Source organism: Pleurodeles waltl, chromosome 5 (assembly GCF_031143425.1).
Source record: "Pleurodeles waltl isolate 20211129_DDA chromosome 5, aPleWal1.hap1.20221129, whole genome shotgun sequence".
Taxonomy (NCBI): Eukaryota; Metazoa; Chordata; class Amphibia; order Caudata; family Salamandridae; genus Pleurodeles; species Pleurodeles waltl.
The window spans coordinates 380,213,146-380,229,061 of record NC_090444.1 but is presented as its reverse complement, the minus strand read 5'-3'; the positions used below and the strand labels follow the sequence as shown (position 1 = coordinate 380,229,061).

The 15,916-nt window shown below is 43.8% G+C and overlaps 1 protein-coding gene across 5 annotated transcripts in view; it reads left to right on the top strand.

Annotated features, from left to right (window-relative positions):
• Positions 1-15,916, top strand: part of LOC138295682 (synaptosomal-associated protein 25-like) — a 593,575-nt gene that overhangs the window by 255,945 nt on the left and 321,714 nt on the right. For all 5 annotated transcript variants that reach the window (XM_069234122.1, XM_069234124.1, XM_069234121.1 and 2 more), the window contains one exon: positions 1,080-1,161. The gene's annotated coding sequence lies outside the window, so the exon portion shown is untranslated. The remainder of the gene's footprint in view (positions 1-1,079; positions 1,162-15,916) is intronic.

The following is a 15,916-nucleotide window of genomic DNA, read 5'->3' as shown; positions in this document are numbered from 1 at the left end:
CTTGGGCAGGCGTTAAACAATGATGCTAGAATGATGTAGTGAAATCTTGTGGATTTCACTGTGCCATTCCTCTGGGCCTCCTAGTGGGGGACTGCCTCCAGTGCATACATTATAGCTGGTGCAGGTATAATGTGGTGCAAGGGTTTACAAACTGTGCCAGTTTGTAAAAACGTCACAGGGTGGGGACTGTTCTGCACCATCGTAGCGTAAAAAAAATGACACTATGGCGGCGCAAGGAGATGGCAAATGAGCCCCCATATGCGACAGCCCAAACTGCTGAGCTCAATTGCCTCCAGCTGAGCCGGTCCAGCTCCACCTAGCCACTGTGAAGTACCAGGACTAGCGTGGGCAGGCCTGCACCGTGGCAGGTGGAGTGACTGGTTTTGCCATTTTTTGGAATCAACACTGACTGCCACACGTGTTGCTGGCATCCTTCCTTTGAGGGTACGCCCCTGCTCTGGAAAATAAGTACTGGCGCTCAGATCTGGCAAACACTGACACAATGTTTAGAAACTTTCCTGTAAGATAGCTCAGTGATTTCAAGGCTTGCTGCTGAGATCAGTATATAGACGGCTGGCCACAGGTTTGCATCTCTACAAGGCTGGTTATTTTAGTGTTCTTCTAAGGACCATGAAATGAGTGCCATTGAGTTGGTTAACATGTTATTAATAGTGCTATAAAAAGGAGAAAGCCAATAAGGTACAAGCCACCAAAAAACAAGCTATTGTAATGTCACTTTCATGATTCTCGTCCACTTCATTGTATTGTGCCACTTCGTTTAGTAGTGTTCACGGTATCATGGCCTTTGGTGTTTATATCAATTCAACGAAGCTGATGGTGGAAAATGCAGGATCTACCAATGGCTCACCCTGCTGTGGCACACAGAGGCCCTATTTACAGTGGCTGCCCGGCAGGTCATAGTACCAAGATTGGCTGCTTTTTTCTGCTCAGCACTTGAATTCCTCTGCATTTTCTCATTTACAATTACACAATGTCGTGCTAGCTTCTAATTATTCTGCTTAAAGCACTCCAATAGTGCAGATACTTTCATAAATATTCAATTGATTTTGTCGTTTCAGAGGCATCAGTGCGAGACTGCTCCACAATATTAGATACAGACTGAGTGTTAAAGTACTTCCATCAGCTGTTCAGCAAACACAGGTGAGTGTCAATATTGTGGCAAATACCTTCTCCCTGTGGTAAACGACTATTTTCCTTCAAACTCACTTCTGAGTAGCACGTTTATCTCTGTATTATTTCTTGACATTCCTGGAATTGTTATCCTAGATTCATAGTGGGAAAACAGCCCTGGAAGAGCTTGGATGCTAAGGAAAACAAACATTGGCAAAGCCAATAGATCGCTTCTATGAGAAATTTTGGCTTGGCAATGTGTGTAGCCATACTTTATGTACAGCAGCACTTGGTTCATGGTCCAGCCAAAAGAGGTTGAAATGAAGCTAGCATTCGCTGGCCAATTAGAATGCAGGAAATAAGAGTGACAAGAAAGCAAAGGAATGCTTAGCAGGGGCCAGGCTGCAAGCCCCTTGGTGTATACAATAATGTGCTAATGCATGTAGCATTAGCATATCCAAGCGAGTCACATGGGACAGAGTCATAAAAAGTGGAGAAAAAGAAATATAGTTTTAAACTAGTCTCTCATGCTGTTCAATTCAAGCACTCACATGGAGGCGTACAATTACACACAACAGCTAATAGCATTAGGTGAGAGATTAATACTTACTAGGTTGAACCAAGTGAACCATGTGACCAGTGGTTGAATGAAGCCGGTCAAAGAAAGCCAGTGGTTGAAAGTGACAAACATAAGCCCCATTCAATGGGCCTCATTTATGAGGCTCGTGGCACAAGGCAGCGCAGCAAATGCCTTGCTGCGCTACCCTGCGCCACCGGGAAGGGGCAGAAATGCTCTGTATCTATAATATACAGCACATTTCTGTTCTCTCGCTCCGCGCTGGTGCACAGATTTCTGCCTAGTGCCATTGCAGGTGCCCTTGCACCATGGTGCCAGGTTGTCTGTGTTGCATGGATGATTGTTTTTGTATAGGAAGGGATACAGAATGCAGCACACATAGAGGAAAAAATGGGGGGAAGATATTTCTCCCTGTTGCGTCATTCTTACATCAGCCCTGAGGTGGCGTAGGAATCTGACGCATTCCCAGACTTCTAAATGCATCAGATTCGTCAGATTCCTTCAGGTTCCATGGGTGTTGCTTGGAAACATCCCAAGCAACACCCATGCAACGCCCCTTTCACGCAGTGTTATGCATGAAAGGGGTCCATATTTTCAAGGCCATGAAAAACCACACAAGTTAGCTTTACATGGCCTTGTAAATATGAGCTGGTACACTGAGCCACTGGAGCGTCCAAAAATATGATGCTCTGTTGGCACAGTGTGCTGCTAGGGCATCGTAAATGAGTCCCTGTGTATTTTTCAAGAGGTAGTTCTGTTTAACAGACTCGCAATCAAAACCAAGCCATAATAAATACAGACTCAGCAGATGGAGGAACACCACAAGCTTCCTTTATACACAGGCCTCATTCAGCACATGCTTTAATACTGCAAGCACTCCTCTAGCATGCAGAATAGGTGCAATATGGGCAGCACCAGTGCTAGATTTTCTTAACCAATTGAATAGGTGCAGTAGCTATAGTAGTGATATGCACAGTTAAAGTAGCAGCATTAGCAGTGCAGGTTTCCATGCAGAGGTAGGGCAGGTACAGCAAGAGCAGCGAGAGGGCATGCTTCCATCATACATTGAACAAGTAGGTAACAGCAGCATTCACCCCCACAGAAAACATTCAGCAGAGGCAGCCAAAATGTAGTCTTACCTCATACAATAGAGGGATAGAATGGACGCAAACACGCATTTCTCACATGCATAGAAGATACAGCGCAGACAGAAGCAGTCCCAGTCTTACCTCCACATATGACGTACTTACACACACACACACACAGTCACATCCAACATATCAAGAGAAACATCTGCCAGGACTCTCACTTGCTGCTCCATGTTGGAGAGAGTCTCAGAAAAGTCATTATTGTGCTGAATTCGGTCAGCCAAGGTTTGAAAATAATTTAAGAGAGATTAGAATTCACAACTAGTATAAGTAATAGTTCTAATTCCAAAATTCAACTCAGCATTACACCTTCTTAATGCTGGATCTGCTGGTGGGGCATCTTCTGCGCTTCCAACATACCCTGGGATGACAGACCCACAATGATGGAATCAACTTTAACAAGAAAAGGAAACTCTTCAGTAAATGAATTTCTGAATTGGATAACATCTTGACAAAAATCTCAGAAAAGACTGTGGCCTAGATTTACAAAATAGTCACTCAGTGCAGCATCGTGAGAAGGATAGAGCAGGAGAGTGCCATATTTACAGAAATATGGCTCTACCCAATATCTAGCATCGGTGCTGAGTTTATTTGCCTTGCACCAAACACACACCTTTGCTTCATGGTGTGAGTGTGTGTGCATGAGTATAGCATAGGTTTTGCACTGGAAGGGTAGCCTTCCAGTACAAAATACTATGCTTAGACACACTTTAAACTTCTACTTTGTGTGTGTGTTGCACAGTGCAGCACGCATGCAAAGTTGGAAAAGGAAGGAGAAATGAAAACATTTCTCCTTTTAATACCTGCTTTCAAAAGGTTTTTGGGTCAGAAGGCATGGGTGGTTGCATGGGAACACCCCTGTACCATTCATGGAACGCCCCTTGGCACTAAGTAACGCAAAGCAGTGCTTCACGCTGCTTTGCGTTACTTTTAGGGTACTTTCCAGCGCAAAACTAGCTTCACACTTGAAAGTAAATTAGGAAAAAAACATTTTGTGCTGGTTAGGGTCACTTTTGTGATGCTTAGTGCAAAATGTTTGTAAATCTTCACCCTTACCTCCACATTTTTCCAATCATGCCTCATAATCGTCCTTATTGATGAAATCAGAGGCAGGCTGTCAGGCTCTTTCCGTGGATATTGACTAAAGAAACCCTCTTCCTGAAGCTCCTCCATTGCAACTGGCAAGATAAGATTTACCCTGATATGCTGCAGAACCTCTAAAAAGTTTAGGAAATGTAACAAACCAACAATGGAACTCCTCCTCATCATCACCATTGACATCGACTATAGTGGACATCACCCTGTCCAGTTTAGGAAGAGCCAACCTAGCAGCAAAAGCTGCCTCAACACCAGTCTAATGAATATGCTGACTTGGCGCCATAGTAATTTTACTTGAAGATGCAGACTGAGCCTCCACAAAGAAAACACTGATTAAATAGTCTTCCTTGCTATCAACGTCCTGCTTTCTAGCGTTGCCTAGCAACCAGGCCTCAAACTCTCACGAGATTCCCTTTGATAAATACTGCATAAGTCTAATTAACATTGCATTTGCGCATACTGATTACACCAGAAATGGACCACTAAAGCACGTCCTGACCATCGGTGTGACGTGCCTCCAACTTCTTGAGCAGGTCTTCGGGACACGTGCTCCCGTTACTGCTGCATACTTTGCGAGGGCATAATTCATGGGGATAACAAAAGCAAATCAATTTGAAACTTGCTTACCGAAGTTTAAAATAAGGACTTTAAGAAAGAAATGTAGCTGTTGCTGAAACCAATCTCGAACTTCTAAAAATGGAGTATAGTGTGAATGTCGACGTGCTCTGTTTAAATTGGTCACAGGAAGGGAAAGTCGGTGATCTTGGTGGTATTTTTTATTTGTGCTATGATAGAAACAATTTCCGCTTGCGAGATTGGCATCTCACCCATTATGGACTGGGATGGGGAATATGAAGTTAGGGGTAATATACAGTGGCAAGCAAAACAGGTGGGGCAACCAGCAAATAAGTAACACACTGACAGGCACTAATTAAAACCAACAGTGGCCTTAGGCTGAAAGCCAAAGCTCTCAGTCCTCGTCCGTTTTAAACAGTGTTTATAACGGGCCATGATTGAGAGCTCTGGAGGTGAGACTGAAGGCGCTGCCAGTTTCTCACAGTGCCTGTCAGTGAGTTAAATAAAAGTAAAGACACAAAGATTCACTTACCCACTGGTCCTCTTCGTGCTGGCAGTCAGTGGCACCTCCAGCACAAGCAGCAAACTGCCAGAATTTTGTCCAGCTCCCCTCTACCAGTCCTTGTGCTGCACTCATGCTGCTCAGGCAGCATGAGAGAAGTACCATGATTGGCTGGATTGTGCTCGTTCAACGCTTCTTGAAGCACTGGGGGCCTGTGCATTCTCTACACCCAGCTGTCTAAGACAACTTGGGTTGGAGTGTTTAAATAAGGTGAGCATGTCAGGCTGGCCGTCACAAGACTGTCGGCCAAAGTGACATGCACACTTTAAACTAAAGTGCACACTATTCCTCCCTGCTGCCCCATCCTCAGACGTTGCTGCTGCCAGCACAAAAAATAAAATGGTTATAAATCTGATTTATTGACATTTTATTCTTTGTGTTTCCTGCTCTCCAGCGAAGAGGGACACTCCTCCATCCTCACGGAGGCACCACTGCAGGTAATAATGTAATCCTTTGCCTCACACTAGCATACTATGCCTTGGTACAATTTTTACTGGTGTAGTGCAGCGTTAGACTCATGTTTCTTTATAGCGCAACTTGTCAGTGACTTGATCACCCACATCTGGGATCTGTGTCTGACCAATCGGTTACATGTTCACAGCCCTGGCATGGCTGACTCAGCTTTTCATCCTGCTGAAGCCAACAGTCGAGTACAACATAAGAGAGCTTAGAGTTGTGTGTTGTTTATTGCTGAGGAATCCTCAACATAATGAAGAGTAATGCTCCCCATTACTCACAGGCTGGTTACTTTATACCACACTCATGCGATCATCTTATCTGCAGAGGCACACTGTGAATGTGGTGTCATATGAACTAGGATAATTCAAGGAGAAAAAATGCTGGGAATCCAGTGAACAGGAATTAACATGCTTAAAACAACAGCACCTCATAACACTGAGAGAGGAATAGGAAAAATATTAATGGATTGAGGAAGCACCTGGATCTTTTTGCTTGCAGTTCAGCATCATTGACTTTTAGATCTACAGTCCTTGATATGGTTTTCCTCTAACTGTTTAGGACTCTGCACACTTTATCACGGTTAACCAATCCTAAGTGCTTGTGCTCTCTCCCTAAAACATAGTGACATTGACTTACACCCAAATGTCCTATTTAATTTACATGTAAGTCCCTAGTGAAGTGGTACCACATGTGTCAGGGGCCTGTAAATTAAATGCTCTAGTGGGCCTGCAGCACGGGTTGTGTCACCAACTTAAGTAGCCCTTTAAACATGTCTCAGGCCTGCCACTGCCATTTTGGCCTAGCAATATACACCTTTTGTCAGGCCCACACCTTTCTTTTTAATACATATAAGTAACCACGAGGAGCCTAAATGGCAGTGTCCAGCATATTTAAAAAGTAGGACATGCGTTTTTAAGTTTTACGTATCCTGGTAGTGAAAAACTCCTAAATTTGTTTTCACTACTGCAAGAACTCCCTCTCCTATAATGTAACTTTGGAGTTCCCTTATTACGTTTAATGAGCTGCAGATTCCAATTGGGAGCAGGTACAGAGGCCGAGCTGGTGTCTAAAGAATTGTAATTAAAAACTTGCTTTAGTGGTAAAATCAGATTTTTCATCACAATTCCGAAAATGCCACTTTTAGAAAGTTTGCATTTTCTTGTCCTCTGGGTCACATGACTAGATGTAGCTGTAGTTGGTCTTTGTGTATTGATTCCAGACAGTGTGACAAAGGGAAGATAGATGTTGGCAGGATAGGCCACTCTGAGTTAATGAGGGGGAGGTGCTGTCCCTTACCACACTTGCACATCACAAAGGCTCTTCATGAGCACTCTCACACGGGGTTTTCACACTAGCCTCTTGTTACCCCACACAAGCTGGGGCCACAGCAGGGAGGAAGGGAATAATGACACCTTGGGAGAGGGGAAACCTCTTGAAGCTACCTCCACTTCAAAAAAGGGCACCAGACGTAAATATTGGGCCCTTAGGCCCAACTCTTCAGTACACTTCTGGACCTGTGGACTCTGCCAGGAAGAAGGACATCTGTGATGCTGAAAAGACTGCCACTCCACTGGACTGCTTCTCTGAAGATCTACTGCCCTGCTGTGCTTACCTGATGTCCTGCTGCCCTCTTGCATGAGTGGAAAGAACTGAACCTGTATCTCTAAACCCAGGATCCCATAGGCACTCCAAGGGCCAGTTGGCTGGTCTCTTAATCAGAAGCCTCAGTGGCATAACATGTTTCCAACAACCTTGAACCTACCACTGAACTTTGCCAATGGTGAGTCCTGCTCTCCAAAGCGATGCCAAACCAGTCCTGGACCCTTGGAAGTGGGCGTGAAAGTGCTCTGCCAGCCCATCTGTGGATGGATCCAGCAGAACCGACACATCATCTCTGCGGCGCATCTCCAACAGAAGCGTCACATCACCTGTTGCTGCTCGATGCATTGCCCTTGGAAACAATGCATTACCTCTGCTGCACAAACTTTCCCGATGCAAGGACTTTTGCATTTCCCATTGCAGCCTGTAGAGACTACGCATCTCCATGCAAAGACATCACCTCGACCAATACAGCCCATCGAAATTTAGCTCCTTGACAAATCTCCATGCGAAGGACATTGAATCACATTTCGCAGCTCCCCTGAATAACTGCTGCTTGACACATCTCCTCACACGGACATCACATCGCCTCTGCTGCACGATGCATCCTTTACGCAGGACTCTGCATCTCTTAACAACAAGGATTTAAGGTACTCTTGTTCAGAGAGACCAACTGGGTGCCTGTAGCCTTCACACGCTCCATTGCGGTTGGCCTGAATTTGTGACTTTATCCCGGTCTGGCGCAATAAGATAACCATATTTGATGGTTTGTGCTTTTTGGCATTGTTTTCACATAAATGGTTAAAATTGCATATCTATGGTTCTATTTATAAGATGTTTGTTGTTTTGGCCTTGATTTATTTAATAAAATATGTTTTTAAATTGGAGTGGGACTTCTCTTGAGTTGTGTTTTCACTTCATTACTGTGCGAAGTGCTACATAAATACTTTACACATTGCCTCTAAGTTAAACCTGACTGCTCTTTGCCAAGCTACCAGAGGGTTTAGCACAGGTTAACTTCGGGTTTGCTTGTGACTTCACTCTGACAAGGATTGTGGTTTCTCCTTGACTAGTTTTTCACCCCCTTTAACCAATAACCCAATTTCTTACAGTGATCCAACACATTGTGATGCTTGTCTATGAAGAAGAAAGTAGCAGATGTGTGTGGCAATGTGGGACTATATAACAGTGTGTAGACCAGTGCATACCTAGGGGTGCGCAAAAACATATTCAGCATGTCCGCGTCTTCATAGGAAATTAAATAATATTAACAGCTTAGTAAAGTTTATATAAATAAAGAACGAAAATGATTTTTTTTTCAATTTTAAGGCGCTGCGTAAGTGTGAAGAAATTTAAATCTGGTGGCTAAAAATTAAGTTAGTATCCTCAGATAGATTTGTGGGAGCAGTGCAAGTGCATCAAACAGACTATATTAAAGGGTAGTAAGAGGCCTCAATAGAATTTAGGAAAACTCCAACTTTCACATTAAAATAAAAAGTTAGATTTAGAATTTTGTTTTCATTTGTTTATGAATTATATAAAATATTTCATTTCATTTTTGTATTTGTTTGATCTATGCTTGTTTCTCTATTTCTTTGTATTGTTTTGTGGTTTACGTCATCGAAAATGCTGAACCCAGTGTCCCCGCTGGTGTAGACAGCGGCAAATGTGAGGACACAAACGTTTGCTGTGTGAGTGGGATAAAGTGGAAACATTTGCTAAAGCATGCATTCATGTGCTAAGCGCCATACGTCTGCTTTGTTCGTGCGCTTCTCAATATTACACGAATGAAACGTAAAAGAATGCTTTCAATTCGTATTCCTGAGTGCCTCATTTCTTTCCCACTGGCATGAGCTTCCATCTAGTGGCGGTAAACCGCCACTACAGCAAAACTAAAAAGGCGATATTTTTCTTTAATGGTTGCATCCGACAAAGCAAGCAACACTGTTCACTCAATTTTTTTTCCTGAAGGTGGAGTTTTTGGAAAGTTTAAATCAGGCTCAATAATTGTTAGGTTATGATATTGTGTAATGGCTGTTTCGTACCAGGAGAATCTTGAGTTTGTTGATATCCAGCAAACAAAGAGCCGCATTGAGAAAGAGGGCCAGAGTATTTCAGATTATGTCACATTGGCCCCGATTTATGGTGGCCAGCGCCATTCCAAAGCCAAATCAGCATTATTTTTTTACGCTAATGTGGCCTTGGAAGTGCTAAAACGATGCGCCATATTTACAAAGTGGTGCAATGCTTGCATTGCACCACTTTGTAACCCCTTGCGCCACATTATACCTGTGCTAGGGGTGCCAAAAAAAAACAGCACAAAGGAATCTGAGATTCCTTTGCACCATTTTTACCTGCATTTTTTAATGCCTGCTAAATGCAGGCGTTAAAAAGAGGCTCCTATTATGTTCAATGGGTCTCTGGGCCCTTTGCAGGATTAGTGTCAACAGTTTTGATGCTAGTCCTTCAAAGCGCCAGATGAGCGTAAAAAATTATGACGCAAGTCGCCCTGACTACCTCCAGGGTGCGCCGTATTTTAAATACGGCACACACATGGTAGCGTTAGGGAGGTGCAAAGGGGCCCAAGAAAAGTGGGCCAGATTTTGATAAATCTGGGCCTATGTATGTACCTTTTGTGCTTGTACTGCAGACAAAATACATTTTATGGGAATCCTTAGACATGTGCTACTTTCACGTATCTTCCAGGGGACTTTCGTCCCTGGGAGTGGATGGGAGATGTGGACCATAGGTCGTCCGTACCCCATCATCAAAACATTTGCTTCTACCTGTATGCTCTTTTATAGCCAGAATCGAGGGGAGAGATTAACTGTCTACTGCCACAGTTGAAAAAATTAATGAAAAGTGTATAACAGGACCGATTTACAAGGCCCTATCGCCACCAGAGTGTCACGTTTTTCAATGCTCCAGTGGCGCTGACCACTTCTCCACATTTGAAAAACGATATAGCACCATTTTTTGTGGCTTTACGCCTCCTTGTAAATATGGGCCCCTCTGACGCAGTTTTCTGTGTCAGAGGGGCATGCAGTGGGTGTTGCACTGGGCATTTCATCAACACCCGTTGCTTTTGACACTGCCCCAGAAATTGTAAATCTATGGCAGCACCAAAAACTAACGCCACTCCAGGAATGGCATTAGTATGGCAAAACAAAGAGGAATACTTTTATTCCTCCTCGATTTTTCCTTTTTTCCATTTGTGCTGCGTTCTGCAGCACACAGGGAAGAAGCAAAATGCCATGGATGGGGCACCTTCCTGCACATAAAAAATATTTTTTAAATTACACTTTGGTACTTCTATGTGTGCTGCATTCTGCAAAACACATAGAAGTGCCAAATCGCCATTGTAGATTGTTTATGTGCAGGAAAGGATACTTTCCTACACATAAACAATCATTCCCCTCAATGCAGACACTCTTGCACTATGGTGCACGGATGACTACGTTCGCGGAGGCAGCTTAATTTAGTGCCGGTGCAGGGGGAAACGCAGGGCTGCGCCGTATTTTTGTAAATGTGGTGCAGCCCTGCATTTCAAAACTCGTGCACTGCTGATTTTGGCGCAGAACCAGGCTTCTCCAGTTTCTTGTAAATCTGGTCTAATGTGCCTGGCTACTTCACGGAACGGGAGACAAACCTGCAGTGGAACGAACACAAGTTGCCCTTGAAAAGTAAAGGGATAGGTTTTAAGTGCCATCATGAATTCGGATTACTGAGCAATTACTCACAATGAGTGGAAGCAAATTCCACTCTTTATTGCAAAACATACGCCAGGCAAGGAGAGATGGGGCGAAAGCATTGGCGAACTAAGGGTACCTTAAGTGCTAATGGCTTGAAGGAAAATGGTTCTTCTTACCTAATTTGTGTAGTAAGAGGTGTAGAGGGGCCCCTCACACCTCTAGACCGTAGTGCCACTGCACTTTCTGCACTATTGACTATTGTCCTCTGGCAACAGTATTTAATGACAGCTAGGTAGTTTACACAATAGTCCATCGGCTGTTCTGCATTCAAAAAGTTCCAGAACTGCACTGAGATCCAAAGAAACCGAAAGGGTATTTTTGGCTGGCCGAGGCCACACACACCAGCTGAACAGAGGACTTTCCCGCTGCTGGCTTTTGCAGATCGTCATGTTCATGTCGAGGGACCAAGTGCTAACCTATATGACCTAACACAAAGTAGTTGGGATGGCGGTGAGTGCTGCAGGTTGATAGAGTCGTTCAAGGGTGGGGGGATCATGGGTATCACTTGTCATAACGGAGGCCTCTTTCTTATTCACATACAGTCAGCATTCGTGGTGACATTAAGGGTATCACCAGCATAATGGGAGTCCATCATTGACATATAATGTGAAATCTGGGTGACATTCTTGGTATTTCTGCCATAATGAAGTGTGATTATTGGCGTATGTGGTGCATTTTTATAATACACTGTCTTTCTCTGGCATGATACAAGCCAAGACCTGAAATGTAGTGGACATTCTTATTGACCTCTTGCTATTCTTGACATAATAGAAGACCGTCCTTGACATAGGGTGAGCATTTATAATGGCATTCTGGGTACATTTGACTATTAGGGGGTCAATTCTTGATAGGTCAGGCATACATTCTGGCTATCCTTGATGTAATAGAGGTGCATTCATGACATATGCTGGAATTTCCTGCCGAAAATCCAGCTATTAACTCATGAAAGAAGACAAACCATGACATACAAACGGCATTTTTTTACAACAATGTGGCTTAAACTAGCATAATAAAGGGTCACCAGTGGCAATGGGCATTCCTACTGACAGTCTAGCTATCCCTAATATATGAGACGTCCATTTTTGACATATGGTATGGATTATTGATGATATTATGGCTAAGAAATACACAGCGGGCATTCTTGGTAACATTCTGTCTTTCCCTGCAATAATAGAAGTCATGGGCATTGTTGGTAATATTATGGATATCCCTGGCTAGAAGGGACCTTCCTTTGCCATATTGTGGGCATTGATGACAAAATGTCAGCAATCGATAGGAAGTAACGGGCATTTATTTACACATAGTGGGCATTTGTAATGACATTCTGGCTGTCTCTGGATTAATGATGGCCCATTCTTGGGTATGTGGTGGGAATTTTTTTGCAACATTGTGACTATCCCTGGCATAATAGTGGCCTATTTTTAATAAAGTGTGGTCGTTCTTGATCATATGCTAGCTTTCCCTAACATAATAGTGGCCATTCCTCGACATACTATGGGTGACATAATTTAGGTTATCATTTGCTTACTGTTGGCACTGGTATTGTGCGCCCACTCTTTATCTTTTTTATTTTAAGATGACATAATTCTGGCTATCTTTCACACAACGAATGTGAAAATCCCTGTCATTTGATGTGCGTCCCTGCTATTTTGTGACGATAAGTGCACATTAATGGAAGATTATGTCATCTTTGCAAGTGATTTGTGAAAATAAACAGCAACTATTTGGTGACCAAACAAGTGCTTAACTCAAGATAAAAATCTGATATTTAATGAAAATGGCAAGTTTCTCTTGTGGGAATTGGTCTTATTTACCCCAAATATAAAAGTGTATCTCATGGTGAATTGTAAGAAAGTAAAACGCTGATCTCTGGGATCGGATCAAATACATGCCAGAAATATACTTAAAGCAGGCATTGGAAAGGTAAATCATGCTGAATTTAGAAGGCATGTTACTGATGTTCCTTCTCTGGTGGCAGAAGGCTATTAGTGCTCTAGGTTTAATGTCATAACTTGTATGGAGACATTTTATCATCTGTATTGATAAAGCAGTCTATGTTATATCTTCTGGTCTCTGGGGCCTGGGCATGTGCGATTGTTTACTGTATATTCCTGTAAGCTCTATGTAGTTTAGGAGTATAAGTGCTGCATGAGCCTGTAGATCTTCTATTAAGAGCCTATGCTTGTGAGACTTGTATAACCTTTGATTTTTTTTCACCCTGCTGTTTCTGGTTATTACATGACTGATTATCTACAAGGGGGAGGCAGGAAAAATGACGTTAAGGAAATCGAACGTTCGCATTTTGAAATAAAGATTGGTCATGTAAAAATGCATATGGCATTTTTTTTAACTGCATGTGCATCATGAATCTGTTTAAACACTTTTTGGGGCATTGCGCTGCCAAAGTCACTGTTTTGCTGCATTTTTTCAGGCGTTATGTGGCTGGTGAAGCTCGACATTATTTAGCAGGGCAAGGACTATTGGAATGTTTCATCACTGTCCCTTTAGAACCTTTCTATTTTTAATCAATTTACGTGAAAACATTCCAGTAAAACTGAACATTGAGAAACTTTTTTTTTTAAATGCTCACAGGGGAGATAGCTTGCCATACCTTTCTAAAAGACTTAGGGCCTGATTTAGATCTTGACGGTGTTACCGCCAAGCAGCTTCAGCAGCAGACCTGAGAAGACCGGTTTTCAACCCGCTGTACTTAGATGTTACAGCTATGCAAGCGGAGGACTGCTGATCCAATGGACTTCGTACAATGGCAGGGGCTATGGAATAGAGGTAAGTGACCCGCACTCTACCTTAGCTATTAGTGTCCTCTGCACTACACAACACACCACGTACACACCATCATCCATTTCAATTCCAACACAACTCGTACATGCCAAAAACACACATTGACATACCTCCATGACACAACATACACACACTGTTGACACTGTAACCACACATGACACAACCACAACAACCAACTCGACTACGCAGTCATCTACACAAACATATTCACACACAAGCACAACTACACACATCACAACAACGTCCGGCACACAACAACAAGACTCACCTGAATGTGTCACACAGCAACACAATATACACAACAACATCGGTCTCACATGCAAGTGGCACACATACAGACACAACCACATCACCCACTCCAGCTCCCTCCACCGTAAACCGCCAATCCACACACACATATATACATGTACTGACTCACATATATAACAGGTAGCACAAACCTTCCTGTACAAGTCCCCTTGCAATGCGAACACATGCACACCTTTGTCTAGTGTGAGTGTACCCTGATTGTAGTGCCAGCATTCATTTTGCAATGAATTGTGACACCCAAATGACAGTTGTGTATTTGTGCAATATGCGTAATGTGCTAGTGTGTCCCTAGCCATGTGTGACACAATTGTCTCCCCAACATATGCATGCCACAGTGATTCCCAAAGAATTACTGTGACATGTAAATGCCTGCAGTGGTCCCGACCTTCCATGCAGTGTCCACCCAAAGTACCCTGGTAATACAGCATCCCTACCTTCATGTTCGGCAATGGGGGTGGAGTCATGTTTTCTCCGTGGGTCAGTGGCAGCAGTGACAGCAGGTGTTGTCCAGGTGTTTCCAGTCGAAGACGTGGTGAAATGGGGAAAAAAGATGAGTTTTCACCCTTTCTAGTCTGCCAACTTAGATGTGGAGATCCGACCGCCAGCTTTTTCTTGGCAGTAAGGCACATCCAAATCTGCACAGCGGGATGGGTGGCTGGGGTCCCGCCGACATCCACTTTTCCTTCTCCTGCCATTTACATGGGCAGTGTTTCTTGCGGAGATGGCAGTTCGAATGCAGGCTTTCGTCTATGGGACCACCAACATCTAAATACGGCAGGCGGACCGTCACACAGTGGATGGGGTTTCAGTTGAAAAGTCAACAGCAGGACCCTTGCCGCCAGCATGTAAATCAGGCAATTAGATTTGCAAGCTTTGTTCACACAATCAGTGTAGTTTATGCCAGTTAATTAGACCTCACCACTTTAAAAGTTCACAATTGTGTTTTATGCTAGTGCTCCATCTTAAACAAAACACCTGGTCATTGTAAGAAAGTGCCTTTTTTTTAAATGGTTAGCCCCCCACTTTCTGCATGGTATGTGATGTGGCTTCAAAGTTGTAAGTGCCCCGGGCCACTGCTAAACGTTCCCAGGGCCAGATCTCTTTCCCAAAACTGTTGTGATGCATTGGCATACTTGGCAACACCTTTAGGTGCCACTATAAGTCCCTACTAAATGGTGCTTAGGTATCCAGGGCTTAGGGTACTAAGGGTAGGCCCCTGAGGGCAGCAGCCCCTCTTGTGCAACCTCAGGGACCCTGTATCCAAGTGCACTCAGCCCTGCCATTGCAGGCTGAGTGTCCTGGTTCAATCCTAAAATGCAAACATGACATGGCACACACCATGTGTGCCATGTCCACTACACACTGCATCCAATGTAGGTAAGCCAATCCCCTGGCAGGCCTTAGAGCCTAAGGCAGGGTGGACTATAATGCATTGGTGGGCATAGGAGGATGAGCAATATGCCCCTACTGTGTCCTTGCCAAACCTGGAACATAGCAAGTGTACAGAGCAGCCATTTTAAATGTTTGTGCTGGACACTGGTCAGTACAAGTTTCACAGCTACAGGAAGGCCACTCTGAACCCTGGGGTGTTTGGTATCAAACAACTCAGAACAACAAATCCAAACTGGTACCAGTATTGAATTTATTGCAAACTGTACCCAGGGGCCACCTTAGAGGTGATCCCTGCAAAGCAAACTAAAGCTGGCATGGTTGCCCGCTAGTCCAAACCAGCCTGCCACCACTAGTCAAGATTCTGGATCCCTGGGGTCAGGGCCTTTGCTCTCTGGGACCAGAAAACAAAGCACTCCCTGGGCAGAGGTGTTTCCCCTCTTCCCCCAGGAATATGCACTGCCCTGCCTGCGAGCTTCAAAGGGCTTGCCGCCATTGAAACCCGACTCTCAGC